The sequence below is a fragment of the Mya arenaria genome, chromosome 7 (assembly GCF_026914265.1).
Source record: "Mya arenaria isolate MELC-2E11 chromosome 7, ASM2691426v1".
NCBI classification, from domain to species: domain Eukaryota; kingdom Metazoa; phylum Mollusca; class Bivalvia; order Myida; family Myidae; genus Mya; species Mya arenaria.
Window position 1 is genome coordinate 3,588,550 of NC_069128.1, and position 15,881 is coordinate 3,604,430.

The following is a 15,881-nucleotide window of genomic DNA, read 5'->3' on the forward strand; positions in this document are numbered from 1 at the left end:
TTTATTTAAATACCTTCGCTTCCTTTTGATTTATGATCTCCGCAAACAGTTTTCTTATTAATGCATACTGTAAAAGTAACACTGGGAGATAGTTCAACAATGACTGAAGCTATGATTTTGGTTGTTGCGTACTGCACTTATGCAAGTTGTGCTCTGTCTATGTCTAAGTTTCATTGAAATAGTGTTTAAGTTATTTTCTGGACGGAAGGACAGACGGAATGGTGACTATGTGCTATTCCATTCGGAAAGCATATAATACATATCAGTCATCACTGTAAGAATATTAGGGGACCCATTGAAATTGCTACTACATCAAACAAAAACGCAACTCATGCAAACTCATGTTTCCAGAGTAGATGGAACTCGAGGTTCTTGTGTGCCTCACCTTTGAATACGTATTATGCAATCTATGAAAAAACGAGCCAGTGAAATTGTGTTTTTTTTTCGATATTATGATTTATTTACACAAATGCTAAAACTTACAAACTCACAAACAAATATGCTCAAACATCACATTTATCTAACGACAGGGTTACTAAGTAAAACTATTTTGCTTATTTTACTAGACCATTATATAGTTAAGAAGTATATATACTTTAATAAATAGAAATCAAAACGATTTTTAGTAAATGTAAATATCAATTATATATGTAAATGATCTTGTCAGATGTGTATTTCTGTAATGTTAAATCCAATACGGTTCGGTATATGGCCTCGGGTACTGACGATGTAGTTTTATGGTTTATTTTTACAAAATACAAAACATATATGTAAGTCTACAAATACCGAAAACCATACGCAACTCAAATGCATGTGAGTACAATGTTAAACACATCAATGTGACCAAAGAGGTTGTTGGTTCGATCCCTTCCATGGGTATTACCCAGGAAACGGCCTCAGAAGTGATTCATATCAGCTTTCAGCTTTCTTCACAATCGAGTAAAAATAAATAAGTAGGTCTAAATTAACATTATTATGTAGTGTACGTCATATACATGATAGAAGTACCCTACTTTAACATGTAAAATGAATGTATATCCTATACGACACTTCTTCAACTGGTAAACAAATACACATTCGGAGCTCTTCGGCCATTTTTATCGAAAACAACCTCAGATGTAAATTAACGGTTTACAATGTCAGAAATTGGTACACTTTAACTACGTTGCAAGAAGATCGCGTAGTAATTTTAATAATTTTTCAAACAGAAAAATGTGAAAATCTACGATCTGATTTTGTCAGCAATCATAAATTTATTTGCAGATATCTAGGCAGAAATTTGCTCTTTCCAAGACAAACAAAAAAAAAGTTGTCAAAATGGTATATCTGTGAGAGTGCAGCTTTAATGTCATCTAACACCTAGATTTTACAGCAATTAACAAGTCTTACTTTTTGTTTTTAATTTTAAGTTTAATTGGGTTATTATAAGTGCCCTTTCCATATCTTGATTAAGATTTTTTTATTGGAAAAGTTTAATCATGTTCTCTCCTACTATTTTCTAATTGTGGACTTTTTGATAATTAGAGAATTTTATCTTCATTATCTCAACAACAACTGGATCAGAGTGGCATAAATGCAGCCACAGAGACAATTATAAACAAAAGACTTCTAAAATAGACCTGCCACATATGAAAAATTCATATAACTATACATGAAATAGAATTAAATCATACTGGATTTGCAATTGCAATTGTGTTATTTGTTATCGCTGATTTAAAAGGAACACTATTCTTAGAATAAAGGAGTGGAAATCCTGAACAGAAGTCTCTGACTGTTGAAAAAACTACATCAGCCAACCTCAAATACTCTAAGGCTGACCAACAGTAATCTTTCAGTAGGAACTGAAAACAAGAAGGCACACTAGGGGCGATACCGTGCTATTCCCCAGTCATTCAAAGTACCCCCTGTGAACGCGTTAGCGGACTTGCGCCCAATTCTTAGCAAAATATTGTGCATGAGTGTAGACATTAGACATATATATTTAAGATATATATAATCCAAATGTGAACTTATTTGACAGCTTCAAGGAATGGAGAGAACTCAGCGGATTATTTTGTTTCGCCAAGGCATGTAGGAAAATGAAACCCATTTCATCATAAATTCTGTTTATTCCAGTCACTTTAACAATTATAAGTAAAATATTTCAACTAAAAAAAATAATATTAGTGTCTGCAATTTCAGAGTACCATCCACTATTGATATATTATCATTTATTATGGTGTAATTAATTAAGTCATTTTGACATCCTACTGTTAGTTTTAAAATAATATACTAAAGTAATAATTACCGGTACATGTACATTACCATGACAGTCACACCAATGGGAAGACTTATTTAGGGACTGACATTATAATTCACCAGTCAATTGTAACCACAGCCCCTCCAGGTCCGGGGAATAGCCGGGACTTTGACTTTCGGTCCAGCCGACCCCGGGTAAAATCCCCGCCCTGCGGGGACAAACTAATGGTTAAACCCCGGCCAAATGCCCCCGCACCCCAGAGACTCTATATAAGGCCCAATCTTGGCTTAATTTGGCCCTATGACAAAACCATCGCGGTCACCCGGGACCACCTGGAAAGTAAAAACACGGCCCTTTTCTCCGGCTATCCCCGGTATACCCCCGGACCTGGGTGGGGGGAGGAGCGTGGATACAATTGACTGGTGCATCCATGGGGAGACTTATTTAGGGAAATACATGGTGACAGTTACTCTGGGACGGACATTACATTTACATACACTATACTAATAGTATTTCTGACATGAACATTGCAAAGACACACACCAGACACCCTTAGGGTGACTTAATTAGGGACAGACATAACACTGATATTACAGTAATTAATTATCCTGATGTGTACTTAACATAGAATCCCTACATGGGGACAGTTAATCAGGGACGGACATTACATTAACACCACTATAGAAATAGTAATTCTGAAATGAACATTGCAAAGACACACACTATGGGGAAAGTTTATCTGGGCCTGTCACACTAAATTGACATACACTATATAGAAATAGTTATTCTGAAATTTATGAACATTGCAAAGACATACCCCATGGGGACAGTTAATAAGGGACGGACATTACATTGACATACACTATAAAAATAGTTATTCTGATATGAAAATTGTAAAGAAACACACCATGGGGACAGGGATTTCAGGGATAGACATTTCATTGACATACATTATAGGAATAGCAGTGCTCCAGCTAGGCCTAAATAGCAGGGTGGGGCACCCCGCTGCCCTTTTCAAGCACCCTGCTGCCCTTTACTACACCCTGCTGTGCCCTTTTGTTTGACAAAGTCAATTTTCAGAAATAAGTATGAAAATAATAAATATTAATAGTTTTGACACTAAATTAAAGAAAACAGGTAAGGTATTCATAACCAACAATTAGGATTGAAAGTAATTACAACAAATACACAATTATCGCCTTGGTCACGATATAATGACAAAAAGTGTTTCACAAAGGGTAAAAAATCAAAGTATTCAAATAGCCAAATTACATACGTTCCATAACAGTAGGGTCATGGTGTTATAATAATTCGAATAAAATCATTAGGTTCGAGCTCCAGTTTTTTTTTCAGGGAGGTTTATGTATCAAGGAATACTGAAAAAAAATAATTTTGTGATGTATATTTAAATGCTTTTGATAATGTGACAGAACTCTTTTATAATGCTTTTTTTAGCCAGACTTGTTGCATAGGTGCCAAATAAACAGTTATGGGCAAAATAATTGACTTTATTCCTTCTTAGTAGAAATAAATGAGATTTAACCATAAATGTCATGATATTATTTTGAATTTGACTGCTTGTAAATGATCTACCATTTTTAGAAGCTTAAGGAAGCAAATAAAAGTGATTTTTTCTAACACCAGAATCAAAAACAAACAAGGCCATACCAATTTTTCAGCATTATCTTGATGCATAATTTTTTTAGATCACTTTCTGTATCCGGTCTGAAGTGTCTACGGATGGGACAAAAGGCACACTATATATTTACATATGAACTTTAAGTTCAGTTACAAACCTAGTATAAACATCTCTTGTTGCAAAAATGCTAACAGAACACAAAAATGAAGTACAAGATATTTAATATTTCTAAATTTCAGTAAGACAACCTTTTACAATGTAATTGTAATTTGATAATCGGACCTTTTAAGTTCAGTTTTAAGTTGCAACTTTCAAAGGTGAAAATTCATTGAATTATAATGGTGTCAATCAGTATATATTTTAAATTCCCATTGAACACCAAATGTAAGATTTTTCACTAGTTCAGTTGTTAGAAATAGACACGATGTAAATGTACCATGTGTTGTAAGTGTCTACGGATGGGACATAAAACTATTTAATGTAATACCAAGCTGCAGGCATAAGATATTCCCTGATGGTATCCACAAAACTTATACTGTATCCAGTTACTAACTACTTCAATGTTTCAAGGAAATTTTAACTTAGAAACATGTTTAATTAACAATAACCAGGGCATTTTATATAGTACCCATGGGTCCGACTATCAGACCCTGATTCCTAAAGCAAAATATATGATATATTTTTCCAATCTTCAGAAAAAAATCCCAATCAAAAGTAAAACAGTGTTTTTACCTGTACCGGTTCATTCAACATCCTAAAATTAGGTGATGTACAGTTTTGGGGATAACTGAATTCAGAAATCATTGATTTGCATCACATTCAGAGATCATTTGAAATGAAAAATTAGTATCTGTCATGATTCATTGCAATAAATATTTACACCCAAGCATTAAGATTTCAGCTGTTTTAGGGCTTTTGAAAGGGAAAATAAACTTATCTTTAATAATTTCCTCATTTGCAGGAGACTGAAAAGCTTGTTATTTTAACTGTAAATTTTCCCAATTTAGGCATAATTGTGACGCAAATTTTCCCAAAATGTCTAGGATCCTTTTTCCAAAAATGGGCAGAAAAAGCCCTGATGACTGATATATATACTCCAAAACTGAGAAACTGTTCTGAATCATATGTAAAAATGACATTTTGTCAATGACCTTTTCTTAACTACTTAAGAACTCCAGAAAATAAATAATTCATATGCCTCGGCCAAGGTCATTGTCATTACTTGAGATTGGATGTTCTCTCTATCGAGTAACTTTACATCTTTTTTATTCGGTACTTTTCCGGACACATCTACTGACAAATAACAGTTCCTGCAGTCAGCCTATCTTTCCTTGTCTTTCTTGGTTTTAGTTTTCACTTCTTTTAATTGGTGTTGTCTATTTTCCCTGTTGGTCGCTTAACTTGTAGGAAGGAAGCAATCGCACTACCAAAGCTAGTATGGTATTTGGTTATATTCCTATCAAGCACACATTGCAACACATTGTTGTATTCTGTCTTCTTTTCTTGTGAAGTCCCTCCATGACTCAATTTCACATCCTGTATTCTTCTTTAATGTTGTTCATATTGACTGTTTCACTCAGCTTTAAATTTCTTCTAGCACTCTTTGGTAAAATAACACCCTTTTCTTCCAAATTTCTTCTTATCGTTGGTGACATACTCTATCAGTTTTTCTTACACTCTTGTTTTACGCTTTGTTGTTGTAGGCATACTTTCTTTTACTTTTGATATTGCTCTATATTTTGTACTTCTTGCTTCTTGAATTAAATGGAGGCTCACACATCTCATTACTTATATTTCAGCTGAATTTGTGGCTGTTCTGGATCTGTTAATATCATCGTTGTCTATTGTACCATCTGTTTTTGTTTGATCAATGTTTGTAGTATCTTGGTCTGTTAAAAGACTATTTTCACTGTATTTTTTAAAGTTTTATCCCCATCGTCCAATTCTGTACTTTAAGCATCTTTAAGCACATTCTTCTTCTTTTTCAGGCTTTCATTTTCTTTCATTTCTCTATTCTTATTGTTATACGGTGTCAGTGTCTAGGAGACCGGTTTTCTCCATTAGTTTTGTTTGTGATATTGTCTGCACCTTCTTTCTTTTTGGCAAGCTATTTCATTTTCTTTTCTCTCCATATTTATTATTGTTTTTTGGTTTCTCTTGGATCACTTCCTTTTTCTCCCTTTGTCAATTTGCCTATCATGTGTTTTTCCTTTCAGCATCTTTCCTCTTCATTTCATCATATTTTTCATTTCTTTCATTTTTCAGTTTTCCCCTGTATCTTTTCATTCTAAGGGCTTTTGCACTTACATTAATGTCAATTTCAGGTATATTTGAATGGTTTTTATTTCTCTGCTTGTCCATTTCTGTATTAATGTTAATTCTAGTCACACCTGAATTTATAAATGGACATTTCGTACATAGCGTGATTTAAATGTCCCATCCGCAGACATTTATTTACCAGCTTTACTGTACTTCATTTTCTTAACCATAAATAAATTTCTAATATGCCTCTTTATGTCTGGCTAAAACAACATAATCCATCCTGTATTTTGGCTACTTATTTTAATTCCCAAACATACACACTATAGAAAAAAATAAGTTAAGGCATGAATTTCAATGTTTTTAGCAACATATAGAAGTGGAAAAATGAAAATACAAAGGTAATGAGTTGTTTTTGGTAATCCATTGCCTAGGTTTGAATATGTGCTACATTTCTGTCAAAGGAAAGTGGTTCTTTTCGCTTAATATATGCAAATTTTGAGCATTTTATGTGTGTCTACGGATGGGACATGGTGTCTACGGATGGGACATTGACATGTTGAGCTTCATATTTACAAATTACAATCAGATATTGATGCAACAAATAATATATTTGGTCACTGAATGGAAATGCAAAATCTGCCTGGTTGGTTATATGCTAAGCATATTCCTTGCTGGGAAAAACTGCGTCTACGGATGGGACAAAATTTTCTGTATTTTTGGGTGCATACTCAGGCGTATAATATATTTGGTAATGTAGGTATTATGTATAAATTTCTTATTGCTATTGATAAATGAGTTGTAGTTCTTCCAATTGAGGGTCATATTTTCACAAAATACCATATTGCTAAGAAATTTTGGCCATTTTGTATCCCTGAATTGAAAAAGCCAGATTTTGGTAACGAAATGGTGGGTTCAGTTATTTTAGTAGTACTCCGTCAGTTTTTATGCAATTTAAATGAAATAACCAGCTACAGAAAGAAGACTAAATTGCTTACTCAATGCTTAAGATATCTGATACAATTATTTTCCAGTATTTTTTGTTTTTTATATTAAAAAAGGGGTAATTTTGAAATGAAACGTTGTAACGACAGTTTTTAGCCACATTTTGGCTATTTGGAGGTTGAAATTAGAAAACGCGTCAAATCAAGCGATGGAAGTCTGTATAAGTTGAGTCGACAGATATATTCTGCATATCATGAGACATTAAAAAGACAATTTTAACATAACATGTTAAGAAAATTACAACGTAACAACAGCAAAAAGGAAATTGTCATTATATCGTGACCAAGGCGAATAAGAATTCAACATTGGCCCTTGCAAGTGCCCGATCATGGCTCATTGAAAGTGCCCTTTTTAACCTAGCACCCTGCCTTTTTCAAATCCTGGCTGGAGCACTGGAATAGTTATTCTGCCATTATCATTGTAACAACAAATGCCATGGGGACAGTTATTCAGGGACGGACATTACATTGATGTATACACTTTTATAAGTACTAGTTATTTTGACATATTAACATTTTAAGACAAGCGCCATGAGGACTGAGTAATTCTGGGACGGATGTTACATTGACTAGACTTAATTGACATACACTATAGTTATAGTTATTCTTACATGAACATTGCAAAGACACACACCATGAGGAGACTTTTTTATGGACAGACATCACACTTGACAATAACCATACACTAATGATTATCCTGACATTTACTTTACATAGAATTGAACCATTGGGACAGTTATTCAGGGACAAACATACATTGACTAAATGACATTATACTATAGTAATAGTAATTCTGACATGTACATTGTGATGACACACCCAATGGTGACAGTTATTCAGGGACGGACATAACATTGACACACACTCCAGAAATTGGTATTCTCAAATGTACCTACAAAGAATCTCACCATGGGGACAGTTATTCAGGGACAAGCATTACAATTACATACAATATAGTATAAATAGTTATTCTAAAATGTACTTTATAATAAAAAATGACACTATAGCGACATTTATTCAGGGACGGACATTACATTTGACTTTCAATATATAGTAATAATCATAATAGTCATTCTAAAATGTATGGTACATTACAAAGACACGTGCCATGGGGTCAGTTATTCAAGGACGAACATTACACTGACATATACTATAGTAAGAGTTATAATGACATTTAGTACAATGAAGAGATACATCCCATGGGAACAGTTATTCACGAACAGACATTACATTCATGTATACAACTTACAAATTAATAATTCTGAGGACAGGTACATTGAAAGTAATCACATCTTTGAAACAGTTATTTAGACCAATATAACAGTGACATATACTATAGTTATAGTTATAATGACATTTACATGGAAAAACACACACCATGGATACATTTTTTCTGAGGGAAGAATTTTACATCTAACAAGCACAACTATGCTACCAGAAAGTCCAAACAGTAACAAAAATATGTCAAAACATGCACATACTGAGTCAGTCATCCAATTAGACTTTTGAAGGTACAAGCCCGACTTCTAACACTAATGCTTGGCATTAATTTTTTTATCAAGCCCTGCTAAATAAAATTTGGGCTGGTGTCAATTTTGACCACTGCAGTCAGCTAAATATGCCATTAATATATAATAATCATGCGCCAACCTGCAGATCATATATAGGCAAAACTGTTGTCTGTGTCATAAGAAGCTTACTAAATCTGAAATCTGGGGGCAGATCATGACAGTTTATATTGCATTAGGATGTTGAATGCGCAATTACAGGCAAAAGACTTTCATGAAAAGAATAAATACTTTAAATAATAATGTTGTTTTTTCTCGACGTTTTTTTAGGAGGGCGGGGAGGCCATGACTACCGGAGGCCTTACCTAGGGTCCTTGGGGTACAAGTCTAAAATAATAGACGTGTTATACGGGTTTCTTCCAATCCCTAATGTCTAAACGGGTTTGTGTAAAAACCGGAGGTGTTTGAAAAATATTGAAATTGTATTAAGTGCAGTATTTTATGGTTGAAATTGATCATGTTAAAGAAGTTATTTTGCACAAAACAAGCATTTAATGCATTAAAACACATTTACCTTTCCAATAAAATGAAAGTTGACTGACACAGACAACAATTATGCCAAATGGAACAACTCGACCCAATCGTAATAAGTCGGCCACCTCCGACAAGCTTCGAGATAGACTGTCAAACTCATAATTATTCGTTGGATACTTATTTTTTGTGTACGGAACTAATATAAAATAACATAATCTGGTAATATTACTTGTTTTTATGATATTTAATGGACGCAATATGCTTTAACCCGGAACAACTACCCACTTTTGGTACAAAACAATTTGTACATTAAGGATTTGCCATATCAAAAACCATAAAAAAATCTGTCAACGTACAATTATTTGGACTACTTGGGGTACGGGATCATTTGGCAGGGATTTTACCGGCAGTTTGTCCCTGCAGGACAAGGATTTTACCCGGGCTTGGCTTGACAGAAAGCCAAAGTCCCCGCTTTTCTCCGGACCTGGGAAGGCTGTGATTACCGGAGGCCTTACCTAGGGTCCTTGGGGTACGGGATCATTTGGCAGGGATTTTACCGGCAGTTCCTCCCTGCAGGACAAGGATTTTACCCGGGCTTGGTTGGACAGAAAGTCAAAGTCCCCTCTATTCTCCGGAACTGGGAAGGCCGTGATTACCCGAGACTGGGTGTACACCGGGGATAGCTGGGGTAAATGAGCCTTTGCCCGGGCTCAGCTGGACGGAAAGTCAAAGTCCCTGCCATTCCCTGGACCGGGGGCGGCGGTTATAACTGACTGGTGCATAACCAAGAGTTGTCCTACTTCTTAGCCACAGGTGCAAGTCACATAATCAATAATCGCCTTATATATGGGATAAGTGTACAAAGATATTCTTATTAAAATTGTTTGTGTCAAGTAGATCTACCTGTGTTCTTAGCTGATACATATTCAACAAGCCACACAAAAATGCAATAGAATAAAATATATATGACTTACCATGGAAGTTAGGGATATATCCATTTTGCAAAACTTAGTGTCATTCAGTCATTCTGATTCATCGTTCTGCAAAGCTCGATGATTTTGTTTATCTTCTATGAAAAACAAAATAATTCGTCTGACACATTCGTAATTTTCCAGCATGATACATGTACCCTGGTATTGATTATTGTAATTGTATGCTTGTGTTAAACCGGTTTAAAGTCAGATTCAAGTACCAATAATTAAACAATTTTAAGTACCAATAATTAAACAATTTTAAGCAATATCATCTTTTTAACGTTACAACTCTTTAACGTCACGTATAATTTTCATTCCTGCAGTATTTTTAAAGACGGTTAAAAAAGGAAGATTTTTTTTTTTTTAAAAAGGTTACATTACACTATTTCATAAGTTTCGAAATTAGTTAAATTACCTTTAATAATATCATTTACATAACTAACATGGTTGTTATATTAAACATATAAGATACATATGTAGTAACATTTGTTTTTGCTTTAAATGAAGTGCAATAATCGCGTTTTAAATCGTAAATAGTCAAAACAGGTTTTGCTGGGTTTTTCTCCCGTAAAAAGCATTCATAAAATTTCTGTTGTTCTTTAAATAAAAAGCAAGTATTTCAAAATCCTTAAACAAGTGATAATAAACATCATAACAATAATATAATAGCTTAGAAGTGGGGTTTTTACGGATTTTGCATTATCGGTAAAATCTTGGAGTTTTATCCCGCAGGAGAAAAACCCCGTACTGAAAAGCGGGTTTTTTTTTGTTTCGCGTTATTTCACTTCCGGTGTCGAAGCATAATGCTCCTTTTGATATAAGATGTTGTTTTGAGCTAAAATAACTTGAATCTTGTATTATTGAAACCCCGCGGGATTTTTCCCCAGCTTTTGAAAAACGGGAGAAAAATCCCGCGGGATAGTGAAAAACCCCGTGTTTTTCTGCGAAAACCCCGCTGGGGCCCGAAGTTGGCGGGTCAATTAGACAAACTTCCAAAAACATTTCGCAAACAAAAAACACCAAAATCATACCTTAATGAAGCCTTCTAACTAAAGTATAGACCAGTATTCGATTACACCGTATTTAAAGGGTACTTGAGTTTGCGAAATCTAGGATTTGCAAACACAAATTGGAGGTCGTTAAGTTAGAACAAAAACATATACTTATTCTTATCTTATATTAAACATGAAGTCTAGCTTAGTATATTAAAAATTATCCAATCTGATGAACGTTTACTGAGTGAAGAAGACTATGTAATGACGGTAACACTCAAGTATCGTTGACCAGTTTCATCGCAATTAATTGAGAAAAAAAGAAGATGCGCATTGATTCATGTTCGTTGTCGTTATACGAAGTAACGACTTTTTAATTTGTTTGTGTATCATAATTTACACGACACGTTCGTGTCAATCACAAATGCTTTTTACTCTGAACAGAGGTTCAACTTTTCTTGTCTTGATTTCCGTGAGTAAAATTGTAAATCATAAAAAGGAAAAAACAACTTTGGTTTTCTATTAAGTCCTAACAAAAACGAAATATAATTTCAAAGTTCGTTTTTCGTTTTTTTACTTTCGATCATAAAAAACGAAATAACGGTAAATATAGGGTAGTTTGTTTTATCGTTTTTCGTTTGACACTTTGTTAAACGAAAAAAATAGATTAAAAATGGTATAAATTTCATTGTTTTTTTTTGTTTTCCATGGTTATAATTAAAAATCGGAAAAGGAAATATCCTATCAATTTTGGTTTTCTGTTCAATCATAAGAAAAACGAAAAAGCATTATATGCATTTTTTTCGTTTTTTACTTTCAATTGTAAAAAAGACGAAAAACAAAAAGACGGTATATACAAGGACCAATAACGTACGTACATTATTATATATTGTTTGTATTCTTCATGTGTTGTTCGTGTCAACAAAATGCACTATTGATTTTTACAGAAACGTGTCGAAACGTTTGTGAAAGATTTAAAGAAAGCACTTGTTAAAGGTTTGACGCAATGCGAAGAAGACAATGTTTCCACAGTTGCATTTTCACCTATCGTAGCAGGTACTATAACTTTGTAACTTGGATTTAAAGCATATATTAACATGTATTCAAGCAATTTCAAAACGATGTACATATTTTACTTGGTGGTATGGACACCTGCCATGTACGCCGACATTTGACCTATTGATTTATTATGAACGTATATTTTAATGACTATGTTTACCGCATTATGAGTTTTAACGGCTTTCACGCTCATTCACCTTGGGTATGAAGAAAGTTTACCAAATGAAGAACTCATGCTGATATAAATACAAATAACGAAAAATTATGAATAGATAATAATAATTGTCCTCATATGAAACAGGTGTATACAATAAACCGAAACTTGGTACAACTCTTGCTGAGTGATCAGCAACGAAATATGCTTAATAATTACGTTTGTACATTCCAGATCGGGACCAAAATGATTGCTATTTTTTCTCGATATCTTAAGTTATCATTATTTATCGAGAATTTGAAGTTGAAAAGACATTTTAGGAAACATCGTGTAATACTGATGTCATGGCGAGTTTAAATTTAAGGTCACAAAGAAATTCAAATTTTTTAAAAATTATTTTTTTCTCATTCTCTTCTTTTTAATCTTTATTTTTTGTTTGATAGCGCTCTTTTGAAGTGTCGGATTTGTTGGATTTTAAATTACTATATAATACAAGTTGGGCGTTGGTGCGCGTGACTCCACTGGCATGGGGTACCAGCACAGACAAACTCACTGATAATTTTTCCCGGTTTGAAAATAAAAAAAATAAGAACAAAGCAGATTCTGACCAGGCATTGCACAGTACAGCAATAATATGGATAGTTGGTCTTTGATAATGAAAACCGTTTTCTTCCACGTATGGTAAAATAGACCTCCAAAATAATTGCCCCTCCCCCGTAAGGAAGCACATCCGTAATGTTAATCTCTACTTTGAACTTTTCAATTTTAATGCTTTATCCTAAGTCGTTAACCACAGGACTAAAAATCGTTTTCAGGGTTTCAATGTGGAGGTTTAAATAAAACAAGAAGCACAGTTAGTTTTGTTTTTTTCTGTTTTCATTAGCTTACAATTTTGACAAAAGTTTCTAAACATAGATTTTAACTTTTATGCACAATTACTTTCAGGCCCGGCTGAAATCGGGTTTGGGGAATTTTAAACTCTATTCATTTTAGATAGGACAGTAAAATATTTAGATTTTTTTTAACAAAATGTTCCTAAAAGGTTAACGTTAATTTCTAATATAGGACATGTGGTCCGGTTAGCGCAGTGGTTAGTGCACTCGCTTCTCACCCAGTTTCGATTCCCGGCCTATGCGCATGTGAGTTTGGTTTGTGGTAACCAAGTCGGACAGGTGGGTTTCCTCCAGGTACTCCGGTTTACCCCATAACACAAGACCAACATCGTGCTAACCACAGTGATTTTTATAAGTTGCAATCGTTGTAAAATTAAATAAATTTGAACTAAATTAAACTTTAATAGAACAAGGCATGTGTATTTTTAAAACTTGTTGATTTTTCTTTAAAACGTCTTTGTTTGAATTTGTACACAGTCTAAACAGTAGATTAAAATTGTCATACCATATGGCTATTTCAGTACAGTTTGAGAATATTTGATGATAATATGATCAATCATGTATCATTTCTTAAAGCAAATCCATCACTTGTTACTCTGATATCAAAATATTACTTAAATGATGAGAAAGTAGAAATAAAGGATTTTTTCTCTCGGCTGATGATGATTAGATAAAAAAAATCTGAAATGGAGGGTAAGGTAAATCAAGTTAAAATACAAATGTTTTTTACCTTTTTTAATTTTGTTTTTTGCAATCCAGGAAATGATACACATTTAGAAATTTTCAAGCTGTTCATAGTTTGAAAGATGCCCATTAGAGTCGTACTACCTTGATTAAAGGTTACACTAAATCACACAAAATAACGAAGCCCGTACTTAAAGTATTCTGTTTTATTTATACTTGAATGTTGGACGTTGACCCTTGTGAGTTTAAGACCGTTGTATCCATTGTATTGACATTAACTTAAACGGACTAGACACTAGATTGTCCCAAAATCGGCAAATACAGTTTTTCTTTAAAACAAGTCTAAAATTATCAAGTTAAAGAACAGGGCATACTGATTTGAGATGTAAAAGTCATGTCATGACTATTTTTTAGTTAATACTGGGACTGACGTGGTAGACAAACCAAATGAATTTCGAATTCGACAAATACGCTAAAACTGCGAAAGATACATGTGTTGTAAGCAATGCGATAATACGGTAGTAAGATTCAATGCGTTTTATACAACGATATCAATGCTATGACAATTTTCTCTTCTTTTTGCAATGGTATCATCTGGTGTCTAGTCCCTTTAATAAAAAATAGAACTCATGGTTTTATTTACAAAATAGGTAACAATTGTCAAGAATTGTCGGAAGTTTGTATTGGATTTGGAATCCTTGAATTTTGCAAAGAGACGAAAGGGGTTTTACGAGAGATTCAAATTGTGGACGAGGATGAGAAGATTTGATTTGATTTACACCATTGTTTGTCATACATGGTGCAATCAAATACACAGCCTCCGTGGTTTGACATCTCCATTTTCATAACAACGGATGCTGCAACTGCTGAAGATACCAACGTTAAATTAACTGGGAGAGCAAGGCACAGTTCCATTTGTGCAGGTAAGATGCTTTAATTATGTTGGATTGATTCTACTAACGAAATATTGGTATCAACAAATACATAAAAAAATAAAGTAAAAAAGGAACAAAGTAGCAACACCGCTATGCGAAGAAACCAGGCGTTTAGTTTTGTTTTGAAAATTAATATACAGATCGTCACCTTCTACCCTCAAATGATATATACAGCTTGTTGAACAACTGCACCTCATAGCAAAAAAACAATTGATTTAAAACTGAGTTCATATTTAATGCAAATAACAGCAAACCCAAGAGTATGTTTCACATGAGCATGCTTAACTTTTTTTTTTATATATTTATCATTAATGAGCTTGACCTTGACCTAAATGACCGCAGACGTAATCCAAAAGTACAACCGTACTTATTTGTTATATACTAGGTTGCATAGCCATGATTTATTGCAAACGGAAAGCATGCTTTGTCAACAGCTACATTTACGTTCATATTACTGACTCCAAAAGCTATTCAAGATATGTCTATATATATTATATAACCTACATATAACCTTCGGCACAACAAGTTTAACAACTCTCAATCAATTCTAACTGAAATTATTGAGAATAAACCATAATGGACTTTGTTTACTACCTTGACGTTGTTCAAAAGCAATCTAAAGCTATGCCTACAAGAAAAAAAATCATCACTATTCATCAATTTTATATAAAGTTATGGATAATTTGTCAACTTGTTACAGAGACCTTAAACCTGCTGTTCCAAAGCAATACCTTTAGTTTGTCTTTACGTAAGCGTCCTACACAATAAGTTTCATCTCTAACAACAATGATTTAGCTGAAATTAATTTTCTTCTTTAAGTTATAGTCACCTTGACCTTGATCCCACTGATACCAAATACAATCATAATGTATGTTAACATTAGCTTGCTCTATATATAAGACAACCATTACATAGTTTTATTTCATAATACAATAGACAATATGTCCATGAGTATACATATTATAAAACGTACATTAATTGCAAAATAAGTCATAGGTCGTAAGACA

At 33.6% G+C, this 15,881-nt stretch overlaps 1 protein-coding gene across 1 annotated transcript in view; it reads right to left on the reverse strand.

Moving 5' to 3' along the window:
- Window positions 1-10,323, reverse strand: part of LOC128239766 (transcription initiation factor TFIID subunit 5-like) — a 35,017-nt gene extending 24,694 nt beyond the window's left edge. The window contains exon 1 of the mRNA XM_052956186.1: window positions 10,158-10,323. The gene's annotated coding sequence lies outside the window, so the exon portion shown is untranslated. The remainder of the gene's footprint in view (window positions 1-10,157) is intronic.
- Window positions 10,324-15,881: the final 5,558 nt, after the last annotated feature.